This window comes from Chelonoidis abingdonii, chromosome 4 (genome assembly GCF_003597395.2).
Source record: "Chelonoidis abingdonii isolate Lonesome George chromosome 4, CheloAbing_2.0, whole genome shotgun sequence".
NCBI lineage: Eukaryota > Metazoa > Chordata > Testudines > Testudinidae > Chelonoidis > Chelonoidis abingdonii.
In genome coordinates this window covers 120,961,728-120,985,682 of record NC_133772.1, presented here as the reverse complement: position 1 = coordinate 120,985,682, position 23,955 = coordinate 120,961,728, and the positions used below count along the sequence as shown (strand labels likewise).

The following is a 23,955-nucleotide window of genomic DNA, read 5'->3' as shown; positions in this document are numbered from 1 at the left end:
GAGTTTTCATATTTTATATGATACAATAACATCTATTTATCAGATCACAACTACAAATACTTAACTATCTGCTGGCTATTAACAGATGTTGGGCAACATTCTGCCTCTGGGTGCACCTGTGTATCCCCGTTGCACTGTGCAACACCAATGCTTCATTCATATTTGCCAGATACCAGATGAAAGAAGATTTTGGATTATATTCAGCTCTGTTACATCCATTAATAATAGGCAGGAAGAGGCAGAACTGAGATCAGAATTTGGTCAGTTGAGTTTTTAGACTAGAGCAAATAACTCAAAGAGTTTTCTACTCTTGTAATGGCCACTGAAGTGGAAGAAAGGACCATATATTTTTGTGAGTTATGATGGGAGGCAAACATTGCCCTCTGGTTCAGCCTCCTTTCCTGTATTCAATTTGGATTCAGAAGATTTGGAGCTGATCTCTGCAAATTTTTGTTTCTGCCTAAAAACTTTTTTGCCAGATTGCTAAAGTTTTTGCAAAGTTTGAACATTAGAGTCCATGTTTCAGCAACATATATATTTTAAAGCTTCATAGTTTGCTTTTAGTCTCGTGTGCACAGGAGGGTGTTAGTGGTTGGTAGCCATTAATTCACACTTTAGATTTTGCATTCCCCTGAATGTTATTGCTTATGCTCTGAAAACAGTAGCAGCACTGTTTATCTGGTTATTGTAATTAGTTATTATTCATACATTACCGTAACATCTAGGCTAATTATGATGATTTCTGATGGGAAGATTCTGTATCATAGTTTCTTAATCCATTAGCCTTGTCCTGTCTTGCACCAAATATTGCTATATAAACTTGCATTTCACTTCTGCCTCCCTATATTAGGTTCAGGTGGTTAGGCTGTTAAATTACCTGCCCTACACCATATGGACTGCTGCTCTGCCATCCTGATAGATTCTATTTTATCATCATCACTACTGATTTCATTTTTAAAGAGAGCCCATCCCTATGATGTATCTGACTGTCATTTAGTTAGGATTAGAAAAGATCTAAATCCCTTAAGAGAGAGGAACAAAATTCTTTACCCCTGTATCTCACAAATCTGACCTGCTTGCTTTGGAAGAACCAGAGTGTGATGACACAGTTCCTAAGTCATGCAGCCCAGAAATCCCACTGTCCTAGAAGAAGTCTTACTGAAAAAGGTAAGTCTTGCTTCTAGCCCCCACGGTGGTAAACATTGTGTTTAACTTCACCTTTGGTGATGGAGAATTCCAAATCTATGGGTGCCCTGCTGAGAAGTCCCTGGCCTCAGATCAGTGAGAATAGATCCGAGATCTGTCAGTCTTAGTATCCCCATTAAATGCCTTTGCCAATCCTTCAGATATCTTGGCTCAAGCCCAATTAGGGATTTGAAGAAAAAGACCAGATTCTTGAAGTTTATCACTTACTAGATGGGTAGTCAGTGCAGAGAACTGGCATGATGTAATCTCCAAAATGTGTTCCCTTTAACACACAGACTATGGCATATTATACCCGCTGTAATTTCTAGATTGCCTTCAGGGGCAGCCTCAGGTAAAAGTGCATTGCAATAGTCCAAGCTAGAGGTGACCCAAGTGTTCAGTAGCCAAGGCTGTATGCTTCTTCCCATACATGTTCAGTGCAGGCAGTGTGTTACATTAGCTCTCTAATTTTACCAGAGGATATGCTAGTACAATATCCCATCAGAGATAAAAGAACCACTGAATAAGTATCCTCTCTGATGGTTTGTACATTGAGCAGATAAGGATTTCACTCTGAGACTCCTGTCTGTAGATACCAAAGGGAGCTGATAATTTACTGTCCAAGCATGTGATTTGTTTACACATTATAGCATTCTAACTTTGTGCTGTATTGTAACTGCTGCATGGGAAATTACACTAGAAATAAAGTACATAACTAGAATGAAAGTTACATAGGTTACTTTTAAAGTCAGCAGATAATAAAGAAATGAAAAATCTACAGCCAGGCAGTTCCAATTGCTTTGTTGATTAGTATTTTTAGTGGGCAGAAAGGAAGTGTGAATGATGCAGTCAGAACTACAGCACCTCACAGTGGAATCTGGTAAATGTGGTTTGGAGCACTGGTTTCCATTTTTTACAATATATTTAGGAGAGCACTGAATAATCAAGAACTTTAATTTCCTTTATGCACGCCTCCAGGGATTACAAAGTAGCCATAAATTCAGTTTAACCAACCAGTTAGTAGGGCTACTTTGCATTGCCAGAGTAGCTCAAAGCAGCTGAGCATCCCAGTGATTCTGTGCCAGTGTGAGCATGTGTACAATGTTTCTGAGTTATTGACTTGTCCGAGTAAGTTTATTTGAGTTATCCTTCTGTGTTCAAATAAACACTGTGTGGCAGTGTATTTTAGTACTAGAATGTTAGCATTTCTAAATCAAATGGCTTCAGAAGTGCCTTAATGAAGAGCTGGTGTCAGATTCTGATCTCACTTGCACTGGTTTAAATCAGGAGTCACTCCATTGCATGTTAATGACATTACACTGGTATAAAACCAGTCTGGGGTCAGAATCAGGCCCTTAATCTCTGCCAAGATTTTTTGGGTATTTGTTTATATAAGGTATCTAAGTGCATATACGCTACCTTTTTCACAGCTGCCTAAGCCAATGGCAACAGGACAGTCTTCAGAGGTGCTAGCAAATTAGCTCCTCTGGGTTTTGAACGAGTGATTTGGACAAAAAAAGAAAACATGCTGAAGTGTGTTTATCTTAATTTGAAATAAGTGGCTGACTTGGTTACTCACATGGCCACTATGGGTGCATATCGCAGTATGCATGCAACATAGTATTTATCTTATCAGAGCAATGCTGGAACAACTTAACTTTTGGTTGTAATCCTCTTTTGTTATCACTTGGGTCATCCCATGGCTCTTCTTTCTTCCATCTCACTCAGAATCTTGGCCTTTCTTATTAATCAACTGGCAATTGTCTACAGCCAGCCATTGAAATATCCAGTAATACCTGCCTAAAAGAATTAAACTAAAGGCTGTGGAAGATGCTTTTTTTAATACAACCAATTTGGTACCTAAGATTTTCATCAAATTAATCAAAGGGTCAAAGTAATCAAGTTACGTGAAAGGCTCTGTAATTAGAAAAAAAACTCAAATTCAAAACAATGGCAGCTCAGACTACAGAGACACACTTGTCCATATTGGGCCTGATCCTGCATCATTAAAGTCAGTGGGAGTTTTGCCATTGATTTCAACGAGCACAGGATCAAGCCCTGACTTTTCTGGAGTATACCCCGTGTCTGTCCTCTGATGCAATGAGGGAAATTTGCAAAACTTTGCCTTGGTAGCTTACTGGGGAAAGGCATGTGAAGTAAAGGCTGGAAATTAAAGCTATGCCAATCCAAATCAGAAATAAGGCACAAATTTGTAACAGTGAGGGCAGTTAATCTTTGGAACAAACTACCAAGGGAAATAATGGATTCTCCATCTCTTGGTGTCTTCAGATCAAGAGTGGATGTCTTTCTGGAAGATGTGCTTTAGTCAAACCCCAGTTATTGGACTCAATACAAGAGTAATTGGATGAAATTCTACGGCCTATGTTATGTAAGAGGTCAGACTACAGATCTAAGTCCTTCTGAGCTTAAAATCTATAAAAAGAGAAGAAAAGGGATCAGTGATTATGCCCCTTTTTTGCGTCTTCATTGTGCATAAAGAAGGCCTGACAAGTTTTTTATTTTTTTTTTTCTTCAAAAGAAAACATGTTTTGCTTGGTTTTGTTTGGTTTTGGCTTTTTCCCCCTGCAAAAATATCAAATCTTTTCTTCCCTGTTTTTGTTGGAGGACTTCATGGTGACTCACAGGCAGATTGGGAACTTTCTCAGCCCACAGCTGAAGGGAAAGGTGTTAAATATTTAATAAAGAGACAGCTTTTCTCCCAAGTGTTTTGGTTTAAATAGGTGTTAACAGAATACAAAACACAAAAAATGTAGCAGTCTGAATAAAAATCACTTTCCCCTTCAAGTAATCAGTCTTCCCTGGTATGGGTTCTCTGGTGGCTAGAAACCTTGACCCATGGCTGCTATCACTAGTTCAACTGACCTGAAGGTAGCATTAGAGGGAACCTAGTCTAAACAAGCTTCCTGAGGCTGCACTCATTTTTACCACCTTGTCAGTTTGACTTGATTTTATCAGGTTTAACTAACATGGTGGTGAAAACAGGTCTGGCCCCGCAAGATTAACCTACATTGGAGTTCCGGGTCTGGTGCTAAGACTTGTTAAGCAGAACTGGTGATAACACTAGTGGGAGTTCTTTGTAAATGTCCCCAGTGTAGACATGGCCTATGGTTTACAGACGTAGGCAAGATCTGAAATCTCTTCTCGTACTCTCTCTCAAAACCCTTTTAGAATGTATTTTATTTATATACATCAGAAAGAAGCAAACAGTGCACATACCCACTTTCCTTTCCTTTTCAGGTTATATTTAAAAAATACTTTTGACAGAATTATAAATGGTGTTTTTGTTGTAACCAATATTCAGTACCAAGAAGAACCAACCGCTAAATAAAATGTAATTAATACTGGGCATAATGTAAGCAATAATGTATCTCAGCATCACCTGTGAATTTAAAATACACAACCCTGGTATCTCTTTTCTGTTGAGGCAGCAACTCCTTAACTTCTTGCACCTGCAGAGAGGAAAACAAAGTAACAGTTGAGTGCCAAATCAATCTGAAACGGTCATACACCAAAAACAGACAGGATGTTTCAGTCTTTCACTACAAAGTTTATGGAAACATGAATACCTGCTGGGCAATGGTAGTTAGTGATCCAGGACTGAGCAGCTGGGTGATGAGAAGTATCTTATGCACTGCAGCTGGGAGAAACCCATCCAGTCCATGTAGACAGACTCTTGCTGTCCAGTGGTTCCCAAACTTTTTGACATCATACCCCCTTTTTAATTTTTGAGAAACCCTCATGCCCCCGACCTTTCTTTTACCATCATGCCTTATAGTGATTGAATATGAGGGCTGGAAGGGATCTCAGGAGGTCATCTAGTCCAACCCCCTGCTCAAAGCTGGACCAATCCCCCAACAGATTTTTGCCCCAGATCCCTAAATGGCCCCCTCAAGGATTGAACTCACAACTCTGAGTTTAGCAAGCCAATGGTCAAACCACTGAGTTATCCCTCCCCCTGATCCTTGTCCCTTGACCATGACCTCTCGGGACCCCAACCCCGCCCCCTGCTTCTTGTCCTCTGACCACCCCCTTCCAGGACCTACCACCCCCTCCAGGACCCCACTTCCTATCCAATCCCCTCTGCTCCCTGTCTCCTGACTGCCTCAACCCNACAGGACTCTTGCACCCACCCCACATTCCCATCTGCTCCCCTCACACCAAATGGGAGCTGACTCAGATAAGCGCTCCCCCCCCGCTGCCTGTCTCCTGACCGCTGCCCCAGAACCTCCGCCCCATCCAACTGCTCCCTGTCTCCTGACTGCCCCCCAGGACCTCATGACCCTTATCCAACCCCTCTTCCCCTGCTCCCCGCCCCCTTACCAGGCTGCTCCGAGTGGCAGGATTGGCTTGTTGGAAAGCCTGGGAGGTGGGTGGGCGCAAACTGTGCTGTCCACACAGCGGCGTAGCTGCAAGGGACGGGGGACATGAGGGGAGGGGACAGGGGCTAGCCTCCCTGGCTGGGAGCTGAAGAACCGGGCAGCCTCACACGCCTCCCTTGGAATTTCTTCATGCCCCCCAGGGGGGTGCACCCCCCCAGTTTGGGAACCAATGTGCTAGTCCATTTTGAGCTAGCATGCAGCAGTGTGAAAGTTGAAGTCCGGACGGAGGCTCAGGCTAGCCACCTAAGCTCAGACCTGGGGGGATCGATTGGTCTTGAGAACCCAAGCTGCCACTTGAGCTACAATGTCCATGTCACTATTTGTAGTGTACTAGCTTGAGCTGAGCTAGCATAATTCTGTTTGCCCGGGCTGGAAGGCACACTTCTAGTGGCAGTAGACATATCTTTAGTGCCTCTCAGTCATGACATGGAGGCCTAGATCCTCTAAGACTGTGGTTTTCAATCATTTTTCATTTGTGGACCCTGACAAAATTCTAAATTTCCGTTTGGAAATATAAGGCATGGACCACAGGTTGAAAACCACTGCTCTAAGGTATTTAGGTGCCTGATTCCCACTGGCGAGTTTGTGTATAATAAACCCTGTGCCTTAGAGGATCTGTGTCCTAGTGCCATCCCAACATATCAGATTTCTTATTTTTTTCTTTTTTGGCTTCCTCTGAAGGGGACTGGAACGAGGAAGAAAAAGAGACAAATACAGGTACATTGGAGTCTGTGTTATGCAGACTCTGTAGGTCAGGTTTTCCCCCCATTGTTTTATTCCAGGTATGTATGCATTGAAAGTCTGGAAGTGCTTAATTCAGTGGAATTTTAAATCTCTTGGTGAGACAGCCTACAGAATGAACAGCATTCTTCTGAAGAGTTTATAAACTGTGCCGTCTCTTCCTCTTGCAGAGTTTATAAAAACTGTACATTTGAGGTCCAACTCTTATGGAAAAATCCTATTGAATTTAAAAGAAAGTGATCTTTCTATAGTCTGTTTGACCCATCCTTTGAGAAGTGCTTCCTCTCCCTATAGACTTTTTAAAGTTATGATGCTGGAAGTTCTGTGCTGGCCTGTGTTGAGTAAGGGGAGAGCTAGACTGTCACAGAGCTCCTAACCCCCTATTAGTTGTGACCGAAAGGGAAGAGGGCTACCCCATCAGGCTGTGTTACCGTATGTAGGACCTTAGTGGAATTAGATGACTTTTTATAGAGTCACAAAATCCTGCTTATAGCTGCCCATTGCATGCCAGAATTTGTGGGATATTTCAGTCCAGATCTTTGTCCCATGTGTTTGGGAGGAAGGAAGGTTCCAATGCTTAGGTGCTCAGCTGAGACATAGGAGACCTGGGCTTAAATCCCTGCTCTGCCACAGACTTCTGCTGTGATCTTGGGCAGCTCACTTAGTCAGTTCCCTATCTGTAAAATGGAGAGTTCTCTTTACCTCACAGGGTTTTGGGGAGGATAAATACATTTATAATTATGAGGTTTTCAGATAATACGGTGATGGGAACCATGCAAGTACCTAAAATAGGTACTTTCAGGTAGCAGAAAATTTGTACTGGCATCATGGAAGATGTGAGACGCTTTTACCAAGGTGCACCCTGGTGAAAAGATGAATGAACTGTTTGAGAACTCAAAATACAATGTCTCATTTGAAGAAACTGACAGGAGCAGTCACCTGTCTGCCTTTGAGCAGATTGATAGACATGACTGCCTCATTCACTATCAATTGACCAAATTGCGTAATACTCCAATGTCAGTTTTTTTGATGAAAGTCTGGTTCAAATACCAAACTGTTGAGTACTGGGGATAAGGGATTAGATTTATAGTGTAATCTTCTAGTAACATCCCTCTTGATCCAGAGACCAGGCTTTAAAATGTATTCTTTCTTACCATGACACTGCAATGTCAAAGAGATCAGATGAATGCCTCTCACCCACATATGGCGGCAGTGATCCCGTTACTGCCCAGTGTTTATTAGTTCTGGGTAGTTAAACACTTAAAGGGGAAATTGGACTTTCACACCTATATCTGATTCACGATTTGTGTTCAGTTGGGCCCCTCTTATTAAGCCATCAGAACTCAGGAGGACCCAAATGACCCTCTTCCCCTCTATTAGAAAACCAGGGGGAAGGGACTAACAGAGAGGAAATCTCTCTAATTGTTTTTCAGAGCTCCTGAGGTCCACATGGAGTTCGTGACATCAGTAGGAAGCAGGCCATCTACCCAAAGGCCCAGTGCTTCTGTACACACTCTGCCTTATGCCTCCCTGGCACTGCAGCTGCCAGGATTTCTGCAGATCATGGTGATCCCCAGCACTCTTCTTAAAGGAAAATTCTCAATGTAGAAGGGATGGGGATGGGAGAAGGGGCTCAGAAGTCAGTAGAGCCTCAGACTGTGTTGCATTTCCATCCTGAGTTTTGCAGGAACAGTGGGAATATGATGATCAGCTACTGTTCTGACTTATCCACTGCCTGTTCCCTTGCCAGGCACAGATCCAAGGACCGCTCAAGAACCATCTACAGAGTCATGGGGAAGAGGTACTGCTGCTGCGGAGGTGGCTGACACCTTTGTCTGTAGCAGTGGCTTAGGGTTCTCCCCATATGCAGACTTTAGGGACTCATTGGGGCCAGTTAATTTTTTGAGGCCAAATCCTGCTCACTGAAGTCCATGGGAGTTTTGGGTGAGTAACAGATTTGGCCCTTGACATCTAGCTATTAAAAATGTATTGGGTGTCTCTGCTGGCAAACCATGACAAAGATGATTGAGATGCAGGAACACATTCACTGTATGTGTGTTTAATGCAAGAAAGAGTGAGTGAATTCCATCCAGACCAGCAGTGGGGTGTAACTAAATCTTTGCAGGTGAGTTATGTCTCCTCATGTGGGTATATACAGCAATCACTAAAGAAAAAAATCTCCGTTAGTCCAAACATTGCCCCTGGTGAGCTCCCAGTAGTGAAGGCCTGCCATTTATTATGTTTAATGGGGAAGCCAGAAATATTCAGAACTCATCACCTAGTAAATTTGGGAGCTGGTATTGGAATTTGGGGCAAACAGAAGAAGCAGAGAGGATTCTGTGAGTATGAATACTGGCCCATGTAGTCCCCAAGCCAGCTATGCTGTTTAGAAGGGGAAAAGCCAAAGAGAAATCTGGGGTGGAGCCTTGTGGGGGAGACAAATGGCCAATTGGGATTCATTCTTCTAGGCAAAGTCACCTTTCCACCTCTGTCAAATAACCATGCAGTCTGGGGCGGTGTGGAAAATGTGGGCAGGGCCAGAGGTAATGGAGAGGAGCCACACTAAGTAGAATGTTCCCCTTTCCCCAAAACTGGGACTGACCCAAAGTTAAACTCAGACAAGAGTGAATGCTCCCCACATGTTCAGTGTCGCTCCTTCTGGGAGTGGCACAGTGCAGTTGGGGCAATGAGACAGTGGCAGCTTGGCTATTGGTTTTGCATTGCTCCTTGTGTGGTGGTAGCTGGGGAAGTGCATCCTTGCACTGATCCCTGCCTACCTCTAGGCCTTCATGCCGTTTTCCAGACTGTTGCTGTGCAGTTTTCCCACTAGCAGGGAAGCATATGGGGCAAAGTTCAGTTTGAACCCCATTATTAGGTGCTCCTAATCTGTGAAGGCTGCTGCTCAACGGCAAGGACAAATTGGCCCCAGAGAACCCCCAGCCTTGTCAAGTGCCTCTACCTAATTACAATTTACATCAGTTCGTAAGCATTTATAACACAATAAGTCTTTGTACTTCTACCGCCCCCTCCATTTAAGGATCTCAAAGTACTTTAACACTAAGAATGACACCTCAGCACACCCCAGTGAAGTCAGTAAATATTATCCCAGCTTCACAGACGGGTAAGTATTAGCGCAGTGAAATGCAACGACTTGCTCAAAGTCATACAGGAAGTTGGCACATGGTTGCCAGCCTGTGCTTTAACTACTAGATAGTGCTTCTCCTTGTTTACTACAGCCCTGGGCAGGGGAGGAGAAGGGAGGAGCCAATATCTTGGTTTCACTTTAGAAAGTTCTTGCCGGGCCCAGAACAGATGACTATAGCATCTCCAAGCACAACATGACAGCTGTTCTGTTAGGCTAAAACCCTTCCCTGCAACTGTGTTCTGCATTATTCTTGTCCCTTTGTCTTACCCTAGCCCAAAAAAGTGAAGTTGTCCATCATCCCAAGTGAAGTTTTTGCAGGGCGTAGGTACTGGTGATGCTCTGATATAAAGCGTGGGGTTTGTATTGTTTCAACAGTGGTATTTTCAGGTGTTGCCATATGTATTTAGTCCATCATTTGATAATGAGAAAAAAAATATGAAAGCAGTGAGAGACAAAAGGAGAATGAAGATGAATGTTAGTGTTCCCCTGGGGTTCATGGCTGAAGGAATTAACACAGCTTGGCACTCTAGCCTAGCTGTGTTTGTTTCCATGGCAACAGCTACGTACATGTTTCAGACTATCTACAGTGACACAGTTGCAGAAATAGTAGCTTGCAGGTTTCTGATATCGCATCAGTGGGCAGGCAGCACACACTAGACTAAGTAAGTGTAAAAGAATTTAAAATATCGCTCTGGATTCAAATGCATATTCATTTGTACGAGTTCATCTAATCAATAGGGTAAGTGTTTGCAGCATTCCACTTGGACATTGGAATGTATGGTAAAAGTTGAAAAGTTATAGGAGGCCGTTTAAGCAGTTTTCATTTATTTGGTCAATATGATTGAATGTAAATAAACGTGGCTGAATAAAGAGAAGGAAAATACCTTTCCAAGGAAATCTCTAAGAAGTGTATGGTCACTGAAGGGCTGGGTTTTGCTGTCGTACAGAGAGGCTGTAAATAGCTGAATCTTAAAACAAAATCTTATTTATTGCTGAATCTTAAAGTACTTTGGACTTTACAGCAACTAATTCTTTAATGTCTCATTGAAAAGAGAATTGTAAATGAGATAGATCAGGTGAGCTGATTATTAGTGCAATTACAGAAAATTTGGGACTCCATTGTCTTTTCTGAAAGCTCTTGTAAATATCAGTTCCCTGTACTGTATACGTTAGATGACCCTGGTTTGTCTTTGACATTTTCTGTTACTTTTTATTGGCACCTAGGTTTATTTTATGCCACCACGTCATATACTAGGTTATCTATATATTACTTCAGGTTTTTTTAGAAGTGATATACACTTGAGAAGCATGTTACTGATTGAACTGGAATTTGGGAGGTGGCAATGTATAACATACAAATGTATACTGATCAGAAAAAAAATCCTTTGTATCTGTTTATTAGAGCAGGTGTTAGAGGCACAGATTTTAGCTGTTACATTAACGCTACAAACTTATTTAAGTGCTTGGCAGTTCTGCTTTTATATTGATTCTTTTAATGTCAGAATATGTTATGTCTGTTATTAATCAGTGGAAAATTATATCTTTAACTTACCATTTTGACTGTTAGGGAAGCAATTAAAGAGAGTATAAAACTGTGGACTAATTCTGTTTAATCTTTGTTTCTCTAGGAAGTATATGTTTTCTACCAACTTGATGTCCACCAAAATGGATTGCTAAGTGATGCACTCCAAACAACTTTTCTGTGATTATTGTTATAGGGAGAGGAGTGATTACATACAATGTCTGTTTGCTACAGATTTACTATGTACTTACTGTCGGCTAGATTTTGCCTTTAACCACATTCCTGAGTAACGAGTGTCACCAGGGAGAATTACACTGTCACCAGGGGGAGCACTGAGAGTCTGTGTGCCTCAAAGGCACCCTTCTAATGCAGTTTCATTGAGGTTTCCCTCTTGCACTGGGGATATACCTATCTCATAGAACTGGAAGGGACCTTGAAAGGTCATCAAGTCCGGTCCCCTGCCTTCACAGCAGGACCAAGTACTGTCCCTGATTTTTGCCCCAGATCCCTCAATGGCCCCCTCAAGGATTGAACTCACAACCCTGGGTTTAGGAGGCCAATGCTCCAACCACTGAGAAGGGAGGAGTATTTTGCGAAAGCCTTTAAAAGGGTGCTGTGTGCTTTCCTTATCCTTACCACACATTTGGGTAACTGTGCTGACCCGCCTGTAGGGGGCGGAGACATGACTTCATTCACTCCCCATTACTCCCTCCCTGCTTACTTGCTTTTGGGGGTGAGTATCAGAGATGTATCCCTTGCTCTTCCCTTATACCCAGTGCTGCCTTTGGAGAATGACTCCTCTGGATGGCCATATTAGGCCAAGGCAGAATCTAGTCTTTTATTGCTTCCAATGGCCAAGTATGCATCCTTGATTATTATAATTCTTTAGCAGTCAACTGTGGGGCTTGATCCCATCCCACTGAAGGGAGTAAGAGTTTTGTCACTATTTTGGTTACTGAACTCGCTAGCATTTGCCCACCTGCATACTCTCTAGAAAACTGGCTATGGTCAAATAGATCAAAAAATATGCGGTCCTGAGAAGGCTGTTTCATAATGGCATTTTAGTGACAATGGCTTTTTTCTTGTTTGCAGTCAACATGTCAGTGCATGAGTCCGAAATGTATGTTCTTATTCAGCACCTTTGGAAGTACAAAGAACCCAACTTCTCTTGACCCCGAGAGTCCTGTAGATTTGCAAAACCCAGAATACAGACACATGGAATTAGGCTTGTTTGTCATTTGTGGAAATACTCTTATTGTATGTAGCCTATGGACCAAATTCTGCTTTCATGGACACCATGGAGTTACTCTGATGATGTGTTGTGAGAATGTGCCCTATGATTCTAAGCATATTAATTTTGATACAACTGTGTACCTAGTATGTTTTGAACCACAGTGTGGACAATGCTAAAATAGGTGCCATGGGTGCTCCAGGGCTCAAGAACCCTGAAAAAAAATAGGGGGTGCTCAGCAGCCACCAGCCCCTGCTGTTTGGCGTCCCTGGGTCTGGTCACTGATCAGCTGGCTGGCGGCTGGCGGAAGGTGCTCAGAGGAGGACGGAGAACAGAGAGTGGTGGGTGGGCGGGGGGCCTTAGGGAAGGGGGCAGAGTGGGGACAGGAAGGGGTGGAATGAAGGCAGGGCCTTGGGGGAAGGGACAGAGTGGGGGTTGGGGCCTCAGGGTGGAGCAATGGCAGAGTAAGGAAACCAAATGCACCCTTGATTTGAGTAATTGATTCCATTGTAGTTTACTTTTTGGTGAGAAACCTAATAACCTATCAATAGACTTCATTATATTACTTAAATATAATTTTTGAGGAGGCCAACAAGGAGAATCTTATTCTATAAAGAAATGAACAAAAGTAAAATATGCCTACTCCTGAATGATCTGATTATCAAATCGACATATTCAGCATGCCTATTCTAGTGTAAATCTTCTGTCAGTAGCACTTCCAAATATTTATATACCTTGACTTATATCAGATTATAGCTACTACTGTAATACTGACATTCATAACAGACTTTATATTTAGCAGTCATTTTTATTGTTTTTTGTGCTTTTATTAATATTTTGGACATATTTCTCCAGCAATATCAAAGTGCTTTATTAAGGTGGGTAAATAGTATCCTCATCTTACAGTGGGGGAAACTGAGCCACAGAGTGGTTAAGTGACTGACACAAGGTCATACAAAGTCTGTGGCACTAGATCTAGAACCCTCAGTCTCTTCACACTAGCCATTGGACCATGCTGCCTCCTAGTTATTTGGTCTCGTTCCATTTCAAACTCCAGTTGATTCTTTATTTAACTCTATCTGAAACCATTCTCTTCTGAAATGACTATACTGTATATAAAACAGTCATTGTCAAACAATCTAATATGACTAATTATGTTTAATACTAATATTATTGGCATTTCATTAAAATCAATAGTGAACTTTAAACTAATCCTCAAAGGGCACCAGAAGTAACCTTAACAATGTATTAATAATCACATCACTAAAGAAATACAGTAGCAGACATTAGCTCTTTGCAATATGCTTTGAAATCTGCTGATGAAAATCACTTCATAAGAGCTAAATATTATTATTATAATCTTGTATCAGTGTGGCCCCAAAGTGCTCAGGCTTTGCTTTGGAAACATAGCACTCTCCTTTAAAGGGACAATATTTGACAAAGCTAAATATCATCCTCATTTTACAGATTAGGAAACTGAGGCATGGAAAGTGGAAGTGGCTTGCTCAAGGTCACCTAACAGGACAGTGGAACAGAACCCAGATCTTTTGAGCCCCAGTCCAGTGCGCCATCCAATAGTCCACACTCTCTCCCACAGCTGGCCCACGAAGCCCCCCTCAAAACCTCTGCATTCATTTTCCCAAATATTGGCAAAGCCACAAGTAAATGGAGAGACACTTTGATGTAAAAACAGATTTTGGTATTAAATTTTTAAGAAGATGCTGTTAAGTAAAAAAACAACATTAAGGTTAACAGAGTCCCTTTAAGTGGAACTCTTATTTTGCTGTGTGCATTTGTTTTCTCTTGCTTACTAAAGGGATAAAGTGCAATCCTGGTTTCAGAGAGAGATGGCTGTTTAATCTCTCTGCCAGGTACATATGAAAATAAATTAGTAAATGGTGCATCTGGGATTAAACTACTGCAGAGATGATAAATTATTGCCATCTTCCATGGCTGTATTACTGAGGCTTCAGTGGGTTCCCCAGCAGTCAGTTATTTACTATTCACATAATATCACCATGGTTATGGGATAGAAACTGCCTACATTTTAAGCAATTTCCTAGGATATGCTAGTGAGGGATATGCTGGTCAGCCTCTAAATGGCTAATAGGGGCTGTATGCAAAGAGATTCACTCACCTACTTCCCCTTGTGCCATCACACAAGCTTCAGCTAGAATCCTTATGAGAAGTGTAATCCCTGCTCTGTTCTCACACCCTAATGGGTGGTGGGTGCCTGAAAGGGGCTGGGGTGGGTGAAGGTGCACCACAGTTCTGCTCCCTAGTGACCAGGGGCATTATGCTACCCCCTCTTCATAGGTCCACCTGCAAGTCCTCTCAGGGATTCCAACTGCTATGTGGCCCCTCTCAGTATTTAGTGCAAAGTCTATCTCTATTAATGTCAAGTAGTGCTGGTTCCAAAATGGAACACAAAATTCAACAGCACCTCCCCATGCACACCTCACAAACTTCAGATCTGGATTTTAGCTCCCGACTGCACAGGTGAACCCTGTTTCTGCAACAAACATGGAATCCAAACACTCTCAAACTCTGGCTTTGTTTGGATTTGGATTCTTTCTAATCTAGATCTGAACTTCTCAGCTCTCTGAAACCTAGTCCCCGTTGATTCTCCCCTGTCTTCATGGGCCATGGGAAGAAGAGGATTGCCTGTGTTCTTAACATTTGTAGATCTGCAGTGAGATGATGACTATAATAAAATCTCCTCATGCTTTAGGGCTTCTGCCTATTGCCTGCAAGAATCAGAAATAATTTTTCCCCCCATGCACAACTGGCCAGATGTAGTCCGAGTTGGTTTTTTTCCACCTTCCTCTACAGTATCAGGGATTGGCCACAGCTGGAGATGGAATACCAGATAGTGTGGATTGGTGCTCTGAAGTGGTGCAAAGAATTATCTTCCTATATGCCTGGCTAATGTATCTTGCTCACATATGCTGATTGCCAGATTTGGGGTTGGGAAAGAATTCCCCCCGCAATCAGACTGGTAGTGACATTGAGAGTTTTCCTCCTTCCTCAGCAGCACAGGGTGTGGTTCCCCTGCTGGCATCATCTGGGCACTTCCCACCTAATCAGTTCCTGCCATTGCAGGGGCTGAGGCATTGGGGTCACCTCAGTCTCTCCCATTCTCTGCCTCTGGCACACAATAGTTTAGTCTCTTGTGGACTGAAATGCTTTAGTTTAACTGAAGTCTTTGGGCTCAACATAAGGGAATCTGGGTGAAAATTAATGGCCTGTGCTATACAGGAAGTCAGACTAGATGATTACAATGGTCCCTTTTGGTCTTAAACTCTATGAAACTAGGAAAAGCTCAGATGCGTCTATATTGCTCTTACTACACTCTTGGTGACGGAATTAGATGGTCATTTATGTTGATCGCTAACTGACAGCAAGTCTTATAGACAACAGAAGAACCTAGAGCAGCAAGTTCAAGTGGAATGAGCGCAGAAGGGGCAGGCCATGTTCCCGAATATCTACAGGAAAAGGTGTGCTGTAAAAGTTGTCGTCATCAAGGCTTCCACAATATACAGCTTAGCAAGAGAATGTGTCTCAGTTAGTGCTGCCATCTTTCTGTTTTCTTTTCTTCCCAGTGTGTGCTGATGAGCAAAGGCACTCCAGGTTGAGAAATTGCAGAGTTAACATGGTCTAACAGTTGACTTCACTGCGTTGGTATTTTGTGATCTTGCCTGTGGGTTTCAAGTATTTTTTACAAAAGGATACATACACTGTACAGCAAATTAAGTCTAACAAGCCAAAGCCTTGTGTGTCGTGAATGAGTTGTAGGAGGGGATAGTTCTAAGTTGGTCAGTATCTTGTATAAAAAGTTTGGTAGCTGTGCTTGCTAGGGAAACGCTGGTTGTACATTTCTAGACAAATGTGACTGAGTACAGCAAAGCAGTTGAAAAAGGTCTTGTTAGAGTTCACCTATTTCCAGAGGTCTTTATCTTGGCTCTACACGTTTGCTCGGGGTTCAGTTTTTCCTGGGAAGGGAACTATAGGAATGAATTGACACTGCAGCTGATCACAATGAAGTGGGGAAGGAGGGCTCATGGGAGGAGAGATGCAAACAGCTCTGAATGTGGGTGGTGAGTGTTGGAGGGAGGAGGAGTCTGGGGTGCTGACTGTTATGCATCACTTTTTAAAACATGGATTTTAATCGGAAAGCATTTTAAAGTGCAAGGAGATGTAGTGCCTTTACTTCTTCCCCAAGGGTGAAATTAAGCCAAGTGTGGAGGGTCCATGCAGGAGCCAGTGCACCATGTAAGTCCTACAGTGGAACTATTCAGGCATTAAGACGTTGCTGTGTTGTGGCAGGAGTCTCTGTACTGACTTTGAATAGGCCCAGATGGAAGGAGCCACTAGGGCACAGTTATTATCAGAATTAATTATTATTTGTGTTCCCATAGCACCTAGGAGCCTAGCCATGGACGAGGACCCCATTGAGCTAGGCACTGTGCAAACACAGAGTAGCAGACTGTTTGTGACACTTTCAGGGCTACCAGAGGATACAGGGTGAATCACTACAGCTTGCTTACAGTTCAAGGGAGCCTTTTCTATGCCTGCCAGGGGAAACCTGCCCCAGACTGCTGGCTGCTGGTAACACAAGCCCCCCACTCCAGGCTCCACAAGCCCAGTTCTTTCCCTCCACAGACTGGGAATTTGCACACCCCAGCCCCCGAGTTCCCTACATGAGTCTTTGGGACAGAGCACAGATAACCTCTTGCTAAATCTATGGAAATAGTTAGCTCCCAGAGTTCTACAGTGGTCCCGGGGCTTAGGTCCCACCAGCCTGTCTGTACATCCTACTTCATTACATTTGAGTGCCCAGTCCCTTGACTTCTGGACACCCACACTGCACACAGATTTGCTGCCTCCATGGAAGCAGTGCCCCCCATTCACTAGCTTCACCTCAGTTCAACATTCTCTTTAGCACACAGCACTTAGTCACTTTTATAGTAAAACCAGATAGATGTTTATTTGACAAAGCATAAGTTAAGATTCAAATAGAAGCAAGTATAAGGATTGGAAATGTATAAAAGACAAATATAAAATGCAATCGAGAGCCTATACTTCTTAGCAAGGTCCTTTCCACTCTGATAAGATATTTCTTACCCAATGGTCAGTCCATACAGCGCTTGTCCAGTCAAGAGCGCTGGGATCCACTTTTCATGAGACACGCTGGGAAAGTGTTGCCTCCATACTATCTTTCTTGTGCCCTTTCTTTCTCCTTTTATACAGTGCCAGACCTTTTGTTCCTTTTCATAACTTGGATGTTTCATTAAATTCAATTCACCCTGATGGTCTCCCTATTCACGGTCTTTTTCTTGGGGTCTTTTGTGCTTTGTAAAGGCGTACGCCCACACCTTGTCTCCACTGTCAATGCTTGGCTAGGCTGGGTCGAAAAGTGTCAACCACCCTGCTGCAGGTGACCAGTTTAACCTCCAACAGCTTTGGGACACAATATTCTACATGTTACATAACTCTTAAAATTCTCCACACGTACGTCCTGCAATAACAATGACAACCAGTGAGTTGTTAGCTTTCGGCAGAGACCACACACGATCCCCTTGGATGAAATATCACTAAAATAGCGATCACAGGGGAAATGTCCCCTTCCGGGCATGCCTAGGCAAATCCTTGGGCATAGACTGATAACAAGATACCCCCGGGGGGTGCCTGAGTCACACAGTCCCTGCCCCAAAGACTTTACAATCTAAATAGACAAAACAGACATATGGTGTGGATGGGGAGTTGACACACAGGCAGAGTGAACCATGGGATGGCAGCACATGGCATGTTAGTGCCACAATTTTCTTTCTTTCTTTTAGTGTGTTTAATTGGGAGGGGATCAGCTATAGGGAAGGGAGAGGGGCCATTGAAAGGAAGGGGGTGGGTGGGACAGGGAAGAGGAGAAGAGGGTAAGAAGAGTGATGCTGAGGTGAAGAGATGAGGGGAAGGGGAGGAATGGAGCAAACAGTGTGTCAGCATATGGTACAAAAAGTCCAGTCTGAATTCTAGAACATTCTCTAAAGGACCAAAGGTTTCTGCTTTGGCTACTTCTGTCCTTACTGGTTGGAGTCTGGATGGCTCTTCTTTGCAACTTTCTCTCAAGCCCACATAGTCGCGGGGAGAGACACCACCTGGATCCTAGTGCTCCCAGAGTTGGGGAAGAGGGTGTCCCCTGCACAGTTCTGAGTCTAGGGAGGTGATTACAGGAAGGGGTAGGCCTGGCTGGCATTTCAATGCAACAGTCCCTGCTTTGGTTGTTTCCCTGAGAACTGGAGCTTGGTTGAGGTGCTTCCATGGAAGGAGTGGGCAGGAATCTTTCAGAGGTTGTGGAGTAGTGGCCTTGCCACTCTGTGGCCATTACTGCATCTGCTGCTGTTGCACCCCTCCACTCTAGGGAGGGCTGTAAGTGATGGTTCTGTGTAATGGCAGGGTCTTCAGCCCCATTCCTGCTCTTCTGCCTACACCCTAAATCCCTCGGTAGGGATAGGAATGAGCCTATTTGAAGCTGGAGTCTCAGACGCACCTGGGATCTTTGAACCCCAGGGCAGACTTTAGCAATCTTACACTAGCCCACCGCACACAAAGGACAAATTTTACAGTGGAAATTGTGTGTGGTGGGCTAGTATATCAGGAGTCCTTAGCAGCCACAGAGAGAGAGCAGGACTTTGGCCTGAGGGACAATGACTTGGCAATTGGGCCTTATGGTTTTTTACCCAATGTTATTCATTTCAAAGTGTGAGTCAGTCATATTTTGAATTCATTCATTTCTAATCACATAATACTAACAATAATACGTCTCTCTTTTTCTTTCTGTTTCTTTTTTTTTTCTCTCTCTCTCTCAGCATATACGGTATATATAAAATGGGGGAGGACTTACTCTGTGCAATGAATCTAGACACAGGAATATTTACTAGACGTAGATTTCCAATTACTTTATTTGCAAATTTTGTTTAACAACAACAGTTTGCTTGTAAAATAATAATGTCAGGCAGCAAGTGGAACTTACTGTCATTCTTGGCCTTTCCTAATGAGCGTTTAAAACATAATGCACAGTGAGTCAAAGGAAACACTAACTGATGAATGAACAGATTGTGGCAGAGTCATCTATTCTATTGCTTGCTTCAAGGAAAATCCCTGCAAATTATACATGTGGTTTTTAAATGTTCAAAGAAAACTAAAAAAATTATATTATGAATGAAAAATTAGATGGAAACGTCTATTCCTGTCTCATAAACAGTTCAGGAATAACTCTCTCTAAAATATTCTGCTTTAAGCATGCATTTAATTTGTGTTCTGGGAGCAAAATTAAGTTGCTAAGATAAAACGTTCTAATCATGATTTATGTAAATTTATTTGTATAAAGTAATGATGTAGTTGCCTATAGCAAATTGTTTGGAATATGAAATGGCATTTCTGAGCTTTGTGTCTTTCTATATGAATACAATAGATTATATGAGAGGCTGTGTAAAGACAACATAATTTCACATTCAAAATGGAGTCTGATGCTGTGTTTAGTAAGCTGAAAAGCCAGTTGAACAGATTGCTGAGCATCTGATAACAAAATAGTCTCCAACTTATTTCTTTACACAATATTTATAGTATGTTTTATTCTGTTTTACTTTAAATTTAGTTATGTGCCATGGATGACTGTAAAATCATTCCAGAGCCATGTACTACAATATTAATTGCATGCCTCATATCTCACATGCACAAAATAGAGCAAGATTGCGTTGCAAACATAAAATCATACCCAACAAGCTCAAATATGGACGAAAAGAGGAAAACAATTGTAATCCCCAGCTGCTCTCGGCATATGGGGCCAAATTTATCCCATTTTTGAAGATGATGGAATTATTCCAGGAATGACTTTGGTCCAGCATGTCTAGCAAAGTGGAACCCATATGTCAATGTAAGCCATCCTGCTACTTTTGATGTTCCATTTTTAAAAAAAATGCATGCGCTCGGTCTCAATTGGTTGGTACTGAGCACCAGCTTTCAAAGTGATTTGCATTTCTCAAGTGTCTGAGTCACAAATGTGATCAGGGAGGGCATTCCAAAGCTTGGTCTTCCTCACTGTGATGCTTTTAGAGCAACTTGGCTTTCTCATCAGTTAGGGCTCAATGTGAGTAAGCCCTTACTCTTGTGAGTCAGCATGGAGGATCAACCCTTAATGAAGAGACATGGGGCAGTTGAATTGTTTTAACAGATATTGCAGGATATAGCTGGTCCTGTGTTCAAAGAAAGCAGAAGATGTTTCACTGAAATGGTTTGTTAAATTGGTAATGAGTATGACAGGTAGAAATAATAGGGGGTACTTACTGCATTTGTTTTGGCCTGGTAAGAGGTTTAGAGAAAGACCAAACTACAAAGTTCAGATTCAGGTCTGGACGTTGCCAAGTTTCAGAAGTTTCTGGATCCCGTTCTTTTGATTGGGCACGTTTTCTACTAGACAGCCTTAACTGCATTCTTAAAGTAACATCAGATAATTTCAATATAGGAATATATAGATCTGAATCGTGTGAACTGAAATAACTGCACATGCATAACTTATGTCTGTTGGAAATGTAGAAAAATAAAAAATTGACTCTGAACCCAATTAGAATTCACACAAGTTTTTACAGAGCAAAGTTTTTCTCTGTTTATTTTGGACCTACACTAACTGCCCCACACAAGAGGGCCGTAGTTACTGATCTCAAGGGCTGATGAAAACAGAACAGCTTGTCCAGGGCCAGACTGCAATATTAAAATAGTGATAGGTGATAAAAAGAACACATTTCCCTGTGGTCTAATGCTTAGATGCTACTGTGACAGACACTTCATGGGTACCTAAATTAGGTAGGTTCAGAAAAAATTTAAACGCAGGCATAAACCTAAAAGTGTGAGCCTCTTACCAAATGTACTTCCTTTCAATGAGGTTGCCTACAAAGATCTGATCTTTGTAAACACTTGCTTAGTGTAGATGGCAGGGGTTTATGTTAAATAATTGTGGGAGATGAGATGATAAAGAGCTTAAAAATTAAACCTTAGACATTCATAATCAAATTACTTACACTATATACTGCCTTTAAAAAAGGATCTCAGAATGCTTTGGACTGAACCATTCTTGGTCAATATTCTAGCTAATCTAAAGTATCTATTTATAAAGCACCCAGCCTACATTATCTTGGCACTTTTATCTTGTACTGAAGAGATGTCAAGATATAGCAGGCAAGCTACACAAGCAGCAACTAGAAGATCATATATTTTGCTCTTGTTATTCTTTTGTGGCCACCCTCTTTCTGCCTGGGGCTTTCTCATCATCACACTCTGCATCCTTTATGGGCTGCTATGCCAAATCCCCAAAGAAAGCTGAAAATATATGACAAGTTCATTTTTGAACATCAATCAATATTGCTTCATCTTACAGATCAGCTAGAATTGCCTGCACAAAGACTAGCCCTTGGAAGCTGGATGGGTTCCACATGTAATTTCTACCTCTCTGCCTTCCATCCTTTCTGGGAAGCAACTCCTTTGCTATAGCAAATCTAAAGCAGGGCTTGTTATTGTTATCAGGTTAGACGTTATTGGAGTTAAACCTCTTTCCAGGTCTTTAGTCCAACAGAAACTTCTAGTACTCACCAAATTCACTCATAAAAGAAAGGTATTTTCTTGCTCATGCTGATGTATGTGCTACCTTTATTGTTAACACTGTGTGTTACATGTAATAAGGACCAGGAACTAAAGTAGGACTTCTCCATCACTTCAATGAATTGCAATTCTAAGTAGAATTTGAGAAGAAGCTCGCACTACTGAATGAGTCAATGGTAAACTTTGTTAGCTTAACAAGGTCAAATTTTCCTCAAAGAAATAGTTGAAACAATAGTGGAATCACCAAAACCTGTGCTGGGCATTAGTGCAGATTAACTGTTTTATAATCAATCCATTTGGAAAGAAAATAACTTACAAATTTATCAAGGTAATAATGATATTGGATGATGATGAAGAAGGGGTGGGGGAGCATGTGAAGGATCTAGTGGTCAACTAAAAGGCTTACCAAAGTGCTTATATTACCCTGAATCAGCTTGGCTTCGCGCTGACATGTAGTTGTTTGCAAGAGAATTTTTGAGATAAATATATTTGACAGTGAACTCTTAACCCCTCTTTTGCACTACAGTTGTTCTAGATAGTATCAGTGAAGAAATAGAAGCCTTTAATTTTTCTGAATACAACAGAGGGGATGGGATGCAAAACTAAGGAACATAATTTTCTGGTGAACAAAATGATCCAGGAAAAGTACAGTCATTGGGAGTAAGTATTGAATGTAATGAAACCTGACAAATTAGAGTTTAATAGGCCCTCTTTGAGATTAGCTTGAGCCATTAAACTTGCACTCTGACTCCTAAATAGCATTGTCCCATGTTGTAAGTAAGGACTTCAGAAATCCTAAGGTAAATTTGACTAAGAGATTATTTGAAAGCACCCAGTCAAGAGCCCCTTAAAATAAGAAAAGAAATGATCCTGATTAACATTATTTCCAAGAAGGTAGTCTGTGAAGAAACTGTTAAATATGCCAGCAGCATGTGGAAAAACATAGCAGAGTGGAGGTATTTCAAGGAATGCCAGATCTGACATTCAAATGACCCCAGACCAATGAGTGATGTCAAGTGATCAGCAGAAGAACATTTTGTTTATTGTGGTGGGAAAATTGAATTACTCTCTGAGTCAAACAGTTATTCAGAATAAAGTAGTGTTCAATGAGTAAAGTTTGGAATTTAAAAGAGGCAAATAAGAACAAAAAAAGACCTCTTCCCTCACCCATCCAACTAATGATTTACATCTGTAGAATATCTTTACAGGGAGAAGGTTAACTTACTGGTTATGAATTTCTCATGCATTATGGTAAAACATTCCAATGATGCAAAGTAAATCAATATGATAGTATCCCTTAAAATGATTGTTTTTGACTTCACTGATTGTGCATTAAAAGCAACCTTTAAATGATAGCCATTAGCACTTGGGACCTGGTCACTGTTGCTGAGGGAGTTGACATGAGATAAATTGCAAAGCATCTATATAATTGTTGGAATTGGTATAATCCTTCTTTGGAATTCCATAACAGAGAGAGAATGTCTAAATCCCTACTTTGTGGTGGAGGATACAGCACCCCTTTATCCACAGATGAGATGAAGAGGTAGGAGGTATACATATATTACGTGGTCTGATCCTTCAAGATGCAAGTCACCACCTATTAGATGCTGGCTGCCCTTGAGTCCCAATTCAGTCAATTGAGGTTTTTCAGCAGTTAGCAGCTGGTACTGAGTATCTTGCAGGTTTAGCACCCTAATGAGGAACATATATTTGCATTAAAATGCAAAGGACCTGATTTTTTTTCGAGGCATTCACTCCAGGCCCAAATGATATCCACAAAAATACTGTAATAAGCATCGATAACCAAATATTCAGCCAATTTCTTAGCTTAGTTGATGAAAAGGTGAGCACTATAGTATTTCAGAAATAAAGTTAAATAAAAAACCCATCCAAACAAAATAAGAGGTAATAACAAGAACTGGTTTAGTAAATAAACATAGCACGAATCCTCTTGTATATAGCCTGACTGTGTGCTCTGTCTCAGTCATTGCAACTGTTTCCTGGCCCTATCTTCGGAAGTTGGTACTGCATAATGTCGTGTTGGATCTGCAGCAACTTTAGATTTGTCATGGAGACCAGGGCT

The 23,955-nt window shown here is 41.8% G+C and overlaps 1 protein-coding gene across 11 annotated transcripts in view; it reads left to right on the top strand.

Annotated features, from left to right (window-relative positions):
- The window catches only part of FOXN3 (forkhead box N3), a 326,921-nt gene that overhangs the window by 60,305 nt on the left and 242,661 nt on the right, over nucleotides 1–23,955 (top strand). For 3 of the 11 annotated variants that reach the window (XM_075065624.1, XM_075065617.1, XM_075065610.1), the window contains exon 1: nucleotides 10,101–10,210. The exons of 5 other annotated variants lie outside the window; for them this stretch is intronic. The gene's annotated coding sequence lies outside the window, so the exon portion shown is untranslated. Of the gene's footprint in view, nucleotides 1–10,076; nucleotides 10,211–23,955 lie in introns of those variants that run through there. 3 more of the 11 variants (XM_075065619.1, XM_075065626.1, XM_075065611.1) reach the window with 3 other exon arrangements.